Source organism: Eupeodes corollae, chromosome 1, assembly GCF_945859685.1.
Source record: "Eupeodes corollae chromosome 1, idEupCoro1.1, whole genome shotgun sequence".
NCBI classification, from domain to species: domain Eukaryota; kingdom Metazoa; phylum Arthropoda; class Insecta; order Diptera; family Syrphidae; genus Eupeodes; species Eupeodes corollae.
Window position 1 is genome coordinate 105,198,747 of NC_079147.1, and position 11,654 is coordinate 105,210,400.

At 37.1% G+C, this 11,654-nt stretch overlaps 1 protein-coding gene across 1 annotated transcript in view; it reads right to left on the reverse strand.

Annotated features, from left to right (window-relative positions):
• LOC129939591 (synaptosomal-associated protein 25) overlaps positions 1–11,195 on the reverse strand; it is a 147,640-nt gene extending 136,445 nt beyond the window's left edge. Inside the window, exon 1 of the mRNA XM_056047663.1 lies at positions 10,758–11,195. The gene's annotated coding sequence lies outside the window, so the exon portion shown is untranslated. The remainder of the gene's footprint in view (positions 1–10,757) is intronic.
• Between the last annotated feature and the right edge of the window lie 459 nt (positions 11,196–11,654).

Consider the following 11,654-nt stretch of genomic DNA (forward strand, 5'->3'; position numbering starts at 1 on the left):
TTTATCTGTGATAGAATTTCAAATGAATGAAATTTATTTTGGATTTTTGGGAACAAGAACAAGTCGTTGGGAGTCAAATGGTTGGGAGTCAATTCAATGTTTTGAGTTATGAAGAATTTTAATTGATTTGTGAGTTTGCGTTTTCATGATGAAACAATGTTTGACTTTTTTTGTTTCTTAAATGGTGTAATGGCCATATTCTTACATTCACCGATTTTAATGACTGTTTAAATTGTTGTGCAAGCTTTTGCTATTACCAAAAAAAAAGTTGGACAATTGTTGGTAGCATGACGTTCACCACCCATGTTTTTTTTTAACTTATCTCGAATCCAAACCCTTTCGTAAAAGATACTGTCAATAACGTCCTTACTGAATTGATTCACGAATAGAAGAACACCCCACGGATCTTCTACTCCTATGGATTTTAGTTATGAATAAAATTCTAGTTCAGTTAAAAAAATGTTTTGCGTAAGAGGCAGCTTTTGCTAATAAATTGGTTTTACTGCTTTAGCGAAAGTTTGTCACAGCTTTTAGGGAAAGTAAAAAGATTGATCTGAAGAGTGTTAGCAGCACGACCAATAGATTAGTTGTCAGTCGGAGTAAAACTGAACTGATACTCTTTACAACCAAAACTACGAGGATCGTTTGAAAAGACCGTGCAAAGTCAGACAGATGGCACTACTGGTGCATATCGAGGTTATTTACAGTAAGTAGCATGTCTTGAAAGAATACACACCAAGTTCTAGCCAGGTCGGTCAATTGGTTTGTGTTTGACATTCGTTTGAATTGAGGAAGCCAAAAAAATAAACGAAAAAGAATTTCGTGTGTTGATTAAACATTACTTTATGAAAGGCAAAAACTCCACAGAAGACTAAACAGAAGCTTGATAAACATTATGGTGACTGCGCACCTTCTAGTAGAACAGTTTACAAGTGGTTTCAAAATTTTCGGAGTGGCCATATGAGCACAATTGACGCTGAACGTTCCGGACGCCCTGTTGAGGTTATAACTCAACTGTTTTTTGGGATTCGCAAAGAATAATCTTCATTGGTTATCTGGAAAAGGGTAAAACCATTACAGGTGAATATTATTCATTGCTATTGGAACGTTTGCAAACCGAGCTGAAAGAGAAACGTCCACGACTGGCCCACAAAAAAGTTATTTTCCATCACGACAACGCACCAGCAGTTGTGACCGCAAAACTATTGGAATTAGGATTCCAAATCCCTATTCTCCAGACTTAGCTCCATCGGACTATTATTTGTTCTCCAATATGAAGAAATAGCTGGCGGGAAAAAAATTCCATTTAAACGAGGAGGTGATTGCAGAAACCAATGGCCACTTGGACTGCAGACTTGGACAAATCCTATTATTCGGAAGGGATCAACAAACAACAGCAGCGTTGGACGAAGTGTATAAGCCTGAAAGGAGACTATGATGAAAAATAAAAAAGGTTTATACCAACAAAATTAAGCAGTTTTTATTTTCGCACGGGCTTTTCAAACGACCCTCATAAAGTACCTGCCTTCAACCTATTCTAAATGAACGGTCAAATCTTGTCTTTATCTTCCTGTGCGTTATTTCTAGGAGTCAATCTAACTGTAAATTAAATATTGAAGAACGGGTTGCCTGTGGCGTGATGGTTAGTACATAGGCGACTGTCATGCCAGGGGTACTGGGTGCAATCCCTGTCTGTGGCATCTAAAAATTTTTCATGGGCACTGCCTTCTGAGAGGAATTGACTAAACCCCCAATAATATTTCTTGTCAAAGTGCGTTCCACCACCCCTGACAACATTACTCGTACACAGGAGTGGTTGAGAGTTATAAGTCACTAAGCTTTAGTTCTCAACGGACTGTTGCACCACCTTATTTAATTTAGAAAGGGTTAAGAAGGCCTGCATTGCCTTTTACGCCTGTAGACTAATTTAATTTCTTCACCCTAGAGGCATGGCAAGAACAATGAACTGATGCCAGCGGATACTTTTTCGACATACATCAACTACTGCACCTCTGCCTTGAACATCGGTAAAGATTTTAAAGTCATCTTTCCTACCAAAAAGCATTGGGACGGTGGAACAGTTACGGAAGATTTTAATACCACTATCTTTGCTAATGGGTCGAAGATGGAAAGTTAAATCTCTCTAAGTCTTTTCGGTTTCCTGATTCAGCCAGTGTATTTCAAAACAGAAACAAGCTTATTTTTTTTTGAGCTGATGTGTTGGCCCGGAAAGGACCGGCCCTTTATAGCTCACTTGCGAAAAGGATAAATATTCATCTTGAAACTATGCAGGGCAAAATTTTCACAGTTTTTCTTACAGAATCCAACCGCAGATGAAACAGTGTAACGGACTGCGCTATATCGAGTAAAATACGGCAGGAATGTTATACCTAGGTTCACTACAATATGTACCGGACACTGGCCGATAGGAACGAATTCACAATTATTAAGCATCCTTCACAAGACTCATTGTCATTGTTGGGGAGACCAACATAAAAGGTAAGTTACTTTTATTATGATTCTTTAGTTTCGACTTTTTTTAAAATTATCTTAATACCAGAATAGAGGCTAAGTTATATTTTCTAGAAATATGTACTTACAGAGCAACTGGGATGTCTTTAATGCGTGTTGCATAAGAGAAACGGACAACGTCGATAGGAAAGTTCAGAAACGAAAGCTAAGTGGATTGATTTATAGACAGATTACACACCGGTTGTAAGATTCTTACATTTCTGTAATTGACAAGCATGTTCAAATCCAATACGGGACTTTCCTAAGTCCCAATATCGTTTTTTTTTAATGTGTGTCTAAAAATCTAAGGTAATTAACCAAAACGATAGAGTGTCTGATTAAGGATTTACTCCACTTTAGAAATTTGCCAAAAATATACGAACCACTAGTGGCAAAAATTGTGTTCAATATTATTAACTAAATATTTATAACAAGTTCACTTTGATCATTAAATTTAGCTTCTGCACCTGTTTGAGAAAAAATGTCTAACAACAGCTTTCATGTGATAAACGACCAACCGTGGCTGTAGGGCGTAGGCATTTGGCTTAATCTATTTTTGGATTTAAAAGTCAGTTAAAAATCATAAAAACCTAAATTCGGGTAAGAAACAAAATTGTAGATTGCTTTCGGGCATGAAAGTTTGATCGTTTAAGACCAAATTTGGTTATAATTTTCTTACTTGGTCGCATGGTGATTTTTCATTCCATTTGGTCCCTTTTTTAAGAAATTGAAACAAAAAACTCGACTCTTAATAAGAGCATAAAGTACTTTTCATTTGTAAACGGTACATAAATGTATTTAATTAAACGTATATAAAATGCACGAAAAATCATCAAATCTCAAGATCATAATCTTACGGATAAAATGGACATGTCAGAATTTTGGGAAAAAGCCCATTATCATAAAAAGGGTTTAAATCAATGTTTTTTTCGAAATTTAGGTAAGTTCGTTTATAACTTCATGTTACTTAATCACAGCTCAGCTGCTGCTAAATTGAAATTTTTTAAATTAACTGATTAAAACGAAAGGCAGACTTATAGGCTTTTCACACCAAGTCAAAAACCCGGTTTTGGCGAAATTATCGGTTTTACCCGAAAACCTTCATCAAAACTCAAGTTTTCCCATATATTTTTGGTAAACCACAAGTTTTCGTAAACCACAAGTTTTATATAAAACTTCTCGAAACTTCTCAGAGTTTCCTCCAGAGTTTCAAACGCTCTTTGTTAAGCGAGGTACCGGAATTCACTATGGCTACTGGCGTGACGATCCAAAGGACGAGGAAGACTTGCTCATAGTTCGTTTCCAAGGGTTCCGTCTTCGAGCTCGTCGCCACAAATATGTTCGACGCTTTCGCTTACTACATGGAGAAAGGCGGTCACTACGTTCAATCACAAGGGTTTGGGAGATATGAGGAAGGCGATAAGTTAATTTATGGAGGAGAATAAGTATGAAAGAAAATCTCTGGTGGAGGCTAAGTCGCAGCGGGCTAAGAAAATTTGTGCCAACACATTCCACAATGTGGAAATCGTTATTCCAGTGAATAAAACCATAACTGTGGGCTATCGCCCCTTGATGGTAGGCGATGAAAAAACAAGAAGATCCTCAGTGCTTTGGACAAGCCTTTCGAGCCCTCAAAGGAAGAAACCAAAGAGATGGTGATGGAGGAATTGCAGTCCATCATAACAGCTTCAGTGATCGCTCTGGATGAGTGAGTTTTTGGTACGAATCTGGAACTAGGAATTGACTTTTTCTGCTCCAGCCATAAGGACCTACACGAAATCGTTCAGAATCTTCTCAACCCCGCCTATAAGTTGCTCGGACGGCCACAATTCTGAAAGCACATTTGGCCAACAGAAGCTCAGTATTTTGGATTGAATTTGTTGTGAAAGAAGAAGAAAATGTTTTAAATAAAATCAATTTTTATTGCAACAGTTTTGTTTGTTGTTGATTCTAAGAAATATTTTCGAGACAATTAGCTTCTCCTCAGGGAATTGTTCGGTCCGGTTGAAGTGCAGCAGCCAAGCGAGCTTGTAGTTCTTGTTGGTTCGTGTTGTGAGCCAATTCCACCCGACCCCAGAATTTCAATTGAAACTCTTCTTCGCGATGAGCTAGTGTAACGGCCTTTTCTGTGCCGATATGCTTCTCTATCGCAGCACAGAAAAGGATTATCGAATTAAGGGTGGCGACGGCAAAGACAAATCCTTAGGAGAATGTTGTTAGAATTCATTCATAACTTTTTACTCACGAATTTATTCATCAATACAAAATTTGTCAGCCGGCGTTAAACAAATTTAAATGTCAAATGAAAACTTGTAAATGTTCAGTGCGAACGATTTTCGGGTTTTCGAAAACTCTTTTTTGGGTTTGGTGTGAAAAGGCTATTCATTTTGATACCATTAAAAATATAATGGTGACCAAAATGAGAAAAATAACCATAGCGTTTGGTCTGCTAAAACATTTTTTTGAATTTATTGTATATAAATTTTATTAAGCGTAATATTCGATCTCCTAACATGATGGTAACATATTGTGATCTTAAAAAAAAGAAACTGGGATGTGACCCACACAAATAACTTCCCATCCCTTCAGCCGATTCGTCTTGCTTAAATGGTTTGCAGGCTTTCGCGTTTTATTAAAAAAGTTCTCAGTTGAATTATTCTAACTAATTTAAAAATTACCAACTATATTTTGAATACGATGAAATAGTTTGCTTTTAAAATCTATTTTTGCTAACGAAATTTTTTAATCGAAACCCCATGTTAGTAGATTTAAATTTTTTATGAAAAAAACTAACTGTTGGATTTCTATAAAAAAAAATACGGAATGTCGAAATCAATATTTTTAAAAGAAATTAATTTGAAGCCAATATTTTTTTAATTATTAAAAAGATTTATTTGAAGTCGATATCCCTACTGGTTCTTCAGCTATTGACGACGAAAAAAAACTTCCTTAACGTAAGGACGTAAGAAAGTCGAAAAATCTTTTATTTAGATTCAAGAAACCTTGAAACGTGGAGAAATTTCAATATTTTCAAATCGACAAATTGGATCAATTACAATAACTTCATATGGGAAGTTAAAAACTGTTTCGGACAAAAATTATGTTGGTCCTTTTTTGGTACGATTGGTCATTTTAATTTATAGGTTTGGTCATGAAATTTTTTTTTCAATTGGCAACCGTGTCCACAGCCCTAACCTACTTCTTGATAAAATATGTTCAAAGCAAAATGATACAATTAAATATTAGGATACAAAAATTGGGACTTTTCTTTTTAAGTAAGATAATTAAGGGGAACGAATTTGTTTTCTAAAATAAGGTAAACGTTTGTATCTTTCATATTTAAAGTTTAATTTTTGGACTTAACAACAACAAAATTTATTTCTCTATTTTTAGGGGCCTCTGATATATGTATTTGTATTACTTTCACACCAAAATCGGATAACTAGCTCTTTTTAAAACCACTCCAACGTTAGACTCTGTGTATAAAACCCTTATCACACGTATGTATGTAGGTACACGACAATTTAATTTTTATATCCAACAATTGGTCATAACTTGCTTTTAGACTTCTATTGTTCTTTATAGCCTTTAAAAGCTAACCAATTAAATTCCATTAAGAACTATTTTATGAAAGATTTTCAATGGAAGTTTATTTAAAAACTAAAATTTTTTGATAAAGCCAAGCGGACAGGACCTGATCCGCGGTCTTCAGAGGCAAAATCCGCTGGTCCCCATGCACGATTGGGCTTTAGTTAAAGCAGAAGAACCACAGAAGACTAGCGCCTCTTACCTTCTGAGGATTAGCGAGGAGAGTCTAGGGGCTCTCAAAAAGGCCGAATACAAACTCAGTTTAGGCATAAGGAATGCCAAAATTAAAATTCTGCAGAGTCAGGGAACAGACACCGACAAAGCTGATGACAACGTCGAGGATGACGATGTTATAAGCAGAGTCAAGATCCCCAGCGAGTTGCCGGGCCCCAGCTCTGCAGCTAAAAATAATTAAAAAACGCGCTGAAGGTCATCCAGATTAATCTGAAGCACTCTAAGTGTGCTACAGATAATCTGAGAGTTTTCCTTAGGGAGGAAAACTTCGACGTTGGCGTTATCCAAGAACCGTGGATAAACGGCCTCAAGGTGCGAGGCCTCCAAGACAACCAATACGATCTCTTTTATAAAACCACAGATCAAGACCAAGGTAATCCCAGAACTTGTATTTTAGCTAAGAAACATTTAAAAGGTTTTTTATGTCCAAATTTTAGCACTCCCGATCTGATCAGATTTGAAGACAAGAATACACAGGGTTTGCTGTTGGCCTCTTTTTACTCTGCCCATAATGCACCATCACCTCCGGAGGAGGTGTGCAAATTCATAACCGAAGCTAACATCAAAAAGGCAAACCTTCTGATCGGCGCAAATGCTCGGCATACCCTTTGGCGAAGTTCTGTGATCAATGAACGAGGTGAGTCACTTTTTGATTTTATTATTGAAAATAATATGACCATTTGTAACAGAAGCAATACTCCCACTTTCGTCTTTCCGAGCTCGGAAAATTATGATGGATGGGAGGATGTGCTTGATGTTACTTTAGTAAACAACCGTAATTTATTAGTGGAGAATTGGAGAGTTTCCCCTTTGAATTCGTTTTCGGATCACAAGTGGATTCTTTTTCAAATTAATTTCGTGTCGAAAAACCCTCCGCCTTACAGAAATCCCAAAAGAACTGACTGGACTCAATTCAGTCAAATTGCGAATTCCAAACTAAGCAACTTACTGAATCTCACTGAATCGATAGGAGACCTTGAATCAAAGGTGAAAACCTTTGAAACTTCTATAAGTTAAGCTTTTAGAGTCTCTTGCCCAATTAAATATAGCCGTAAAACCCTTCCTTGGGGGTGGAATGAAGAACTGTCGAGTCTTAGGAAAATGACGAGGACAATTTTCAATATCTTCCACAAACATAAGTTTTACCAACCGTATAAAGACTCTCTTAAAATTTACAAGCAAGCCCTGTCATCAGCCAAATGGCAAGGCTGGAGAGATTACTGTCAATCAATCGAAGACATAAAGGACTCCGCAAGGCTCAGCAAAGTTTTATCGAAGGAACATTGTAATCCTTCATTTCTAAAAAATCCTGATGAGAATGGATTATTTCCATGCTCAGTGGCAGGAAGATGCGAGCCTCTCTAGGCAATACAATCGCAACAAAACACGTGAGTAGGGGAACACCCCAGGGTAGTGTTCTTTCACCTCTTCTATGGCTTCTGGTCATGGATACAATTCTCGTTAAATTAGAGAGATGTGGAGTGAAGGCGGTAGCCTACGCAGATGATTTGGAGCTATTGGTGTCAGGAAAGTACACCTCTGTGATTAGTGAAATCACGGAGTCAGCTTTGAAGAAAGTTAGCAACTTGGCCACGAGTTGTGGACTAGGAGTTAACCAAAGTAAAACTGAACTGTTGCTCTTTACCACCAAAACTAAAGTACCGCCCTTCACGCTACCTCGACTCAATGGTCAAACACTATCATTGTCTCTCAGTGCAAAATATTTGGGAGTTATACTCGACCCTAAACTAAACTGGAAACTAAATATTGAAGTACGGGTTAAGAAGGCCTGTGTTGCCTTTTACGCCTGCAACAAAACTTTCGGCAAAAAGTGGGGACTTCAGTCAAAGATGATTTTATGAACGTACACAGCTGTAGTACGTCCAATCTTAACATATGGTTCGATTGTGTGGTGGCCTGCTCTTAGCAAAGCCTATAACATTAATAAGCTAAAGAAGGTTCAGAGAACAGCTTGCGTGGGCACCACAGGGGCCATGCGTACTTGCCCAACGGACGCCTTAAACGTCATTTTGGATCTTCTACCAATCGACCTTTTTATTAAATACATAGTTTCCTGCAGTGCTATTAGGCTGAGGCTGTAAAATTTTTTTTATTTACCAAACTGAATCAAACCGAAGGTGGAGCAATTTACCCAACTGCATTATATCTAGGAAGATATGGACCACCTATAACAAAACCCGTACAAACGATCTTCCATGCAGGCCAAGGCAAGACATAGCCAGGATTGTTGCGGTTTGTACCGGACATTGGCCTATAGGAGTTCATGCAGAGAAGTTGGGTATCTCTTACAACACCTTTTGCCGTAGCTGTAGTGACCAAAGAGAAAGTGAAACCATAATCCATTTCCTCTGCAAATATCCTGCTTTGGCAAACACCAGAATGAAATGCTTTGGAAAAGCTAATAGCTGATGAGCTATCTGAGACAAAGATTAGAGATCTAATCTTTTTTCTCAATGCGACAAAATGGCTCTAACATCTCTATCAACCTATCCCTTTCAATCAAAGGTCAAACGGGTTTTTGGTATCAAAACGGCGCACTACAGCTCTGATTGGATCTCAGGCTAGGTTGCCTTGAGATCGCCATTTCTACCTACCTAACATTTTTTGATCGAAAACAAATGAATTGGTTTAAAATAAATTTAAAATGAATACAAATTTTAAAATAATAACGGTACATTTTTTTTAAATACAGAATTCTAAAACAGATTGTTGAGACTCACTTTTTACTCTTACTTAATCATGGTTCTAATACACACAAATTTCGTTCGCAGTTTTTAAAATTTCAAAACTATCCTCGCAAATAATAATTAAAATCTTTCACGGTCAATCTTAAGTCAAATCCATACATTTTCGAATTAATACAAAAAAGTACATAAAACATTGCAATTCGAAAACAAATCAAAAAACATAAAACTAGTTATTTACTGTTTCAGTTTGCTTTGGCAAAACTTAAGGTCAAGGCATCTCATATGGTACCCATATAAAAACCTACAAACGTTTGTTAAAAACGACGATTCTTTTTTGACCCTATTTTAAAAATGGAACATATCAAAATAATCATAATGAACCTGACCTAATTGGCAACACTTCGAATTCACTCAATTCCCCAAAATGAGAACTTACCAATATGACAATACCATAGGAAAAAAAAGTAGTGTAGACAAAAGTACTTGCATAGAGCGCAGTTATACATAAAGAGATACATATGTACATAGATACACTAAGTACAACAAAGATTAACAAACAAAAAAGAAAACATATTATTTTCCTCCAGGGCAAAAAGGCAAAAGAATATAATTTTTCGCTTTGAGCCTGCGCACCTCAGTCGGAGAAAACCTTTTCATATTCCAATGTCTATCTCTATAACCACCATCATAATCATTATCATTAGCTGTGTAAGCTTGGTAAAACTGCTTGCTACCAAAATAATATAAATTTATTGGATCCATCAATATGGAACGGAAAAATAGATTTATTTTATGGCCATAAAGTTAGGTTGTTGTAGGGCTCATTATGATAATACACCGAGGTAGGTACCAACTACTTGCAAAGCTTCCATTTCCATGACTTTCGATTTGAATTTCCAAGTCAGATAAATTGGCGCTTGCCACTTGCGAGCGAGTTCTTATGCAAGGACGCTTTTTAGTTCGACCCTGTGACTCCTCTCTCGGCCTGCACCGCCCGAGCCACCGTTCCCACTAAATATTCATGCAGAGTAGGCGCACAGCAAACCAAACAGTTGAGTTGAGAATCGCTTAGCTAAGGAATAGCAAACCAGAGACACCCTTTCGCCCGACTCAACCCTGCAACCTCTCGCACCAATAGCCATAGCCAGCGCCATAACCACAGCCATAGAGGAGGTGGAAAATCGAATCGGATAAGGAAGTGCCTAGTCACTTCGATTCATCCAAATCCCGACGAATCCAAATTCATCTCTACCATGCAATTTTCTTATTAATCGATCTCATGTCAAGTGCGACTGAGGTCGATGATGATGATGATGATGACGAAGTTGATGTGATTCGCTCTGGTCCATGAGTAATTTCGGTGATCCGTGAACCCCTCTCCCCTTTAACTCTTTTTTTTAGCTTCAACTCTAACAGCTTGAGCTTGACAAATAAAAAAAAAGTCGTAGTTTTGTCTATAGAACACCTACGAGCTCCAACCAAATACTCTTGGCTATGGAATCTCTTTCTGCATAATCCCACCCCTCATTTCGAATGGAACTATGACGTCATCGATTTTTCTTCTTCGATTACTTTCGTGGCTGATGGCTGAGGCTACGGCGATGGCGATGGCGTTGGACTTGGACAAACGGCCACAGAGACAGACTTTCGCGAACGAGACACAAAAATCTCCTTTTTTTCTTTTCGATTCGAATGAGGAATAAAATCTGCACTTACCTTGCTGTTTTTTTTAAGTTTTTGGTTTGTTTTTAAGCGAAAACGACAACGGAAGGTCTTAAATCCTTGGGAAGTGTGATAAATTGATTTTATGCTGCAAGAAGATTGTAGGTATTCCTTTTCAGTTTTTCTTTTTATATACTATATATTTTTTAAGTCGATGGGTGTTGGTTGATTGATTGGTTGGGTTTTTCTTTTTTGGTATTTTTCTTTTTAATTTCTCACTTAATTGCACTTTGAATAATTTGCTTTTTTGAGAATTATTTTGGATTCTTGGGGGTTTTCTTCTTCTTTTTTTTTTGTTAACACTCTCCAGTTACACTTTTGACACAGAAATTGGAAAAATTCAATTTGGATGAGGCAAGAGCACCGAATTGGGCGATACAACACTTCCGTGCAGACCTTGAATGTTTCAGGATCAAAAGAGAACTGTCAAAAAGTGAAGGAATTTCGTTTGGATTTGTCAAAGAAATCGAAATCGAAGAAATATCGAATGGGAGCTTTTTTTCTACAATCGAAAGCTTTTATTGTGTTATCGAAAAGAAAAAGTGATGCCAAGTTATTTATAAAACATTTTATTTTTATTGAGCATTTTAGTTTAGCTAATTAAATCAAATTATATAATGTATCTGTTTGTCATACAGAATCATCACCTTTATATATAAAATTAATTGTTTATTCACAGAGCTGCTTTGTTTGTTTGCGTTTGAAGTTTTATATAAAAATGTTAATTAAAAAGCTAATGGCGCCGTAGGCTTCCCCACACTTTAAAGGCTGAATCACAAACAGCCTTCAGCTTCGTCTTCGCGTAACGTTTACGAGTTCAGCCATAGGAATTCAAAGGGTGCTATCACAATAAAGCTTCGACCTCACGTTTCGTTTGAACATCGTAAGGAA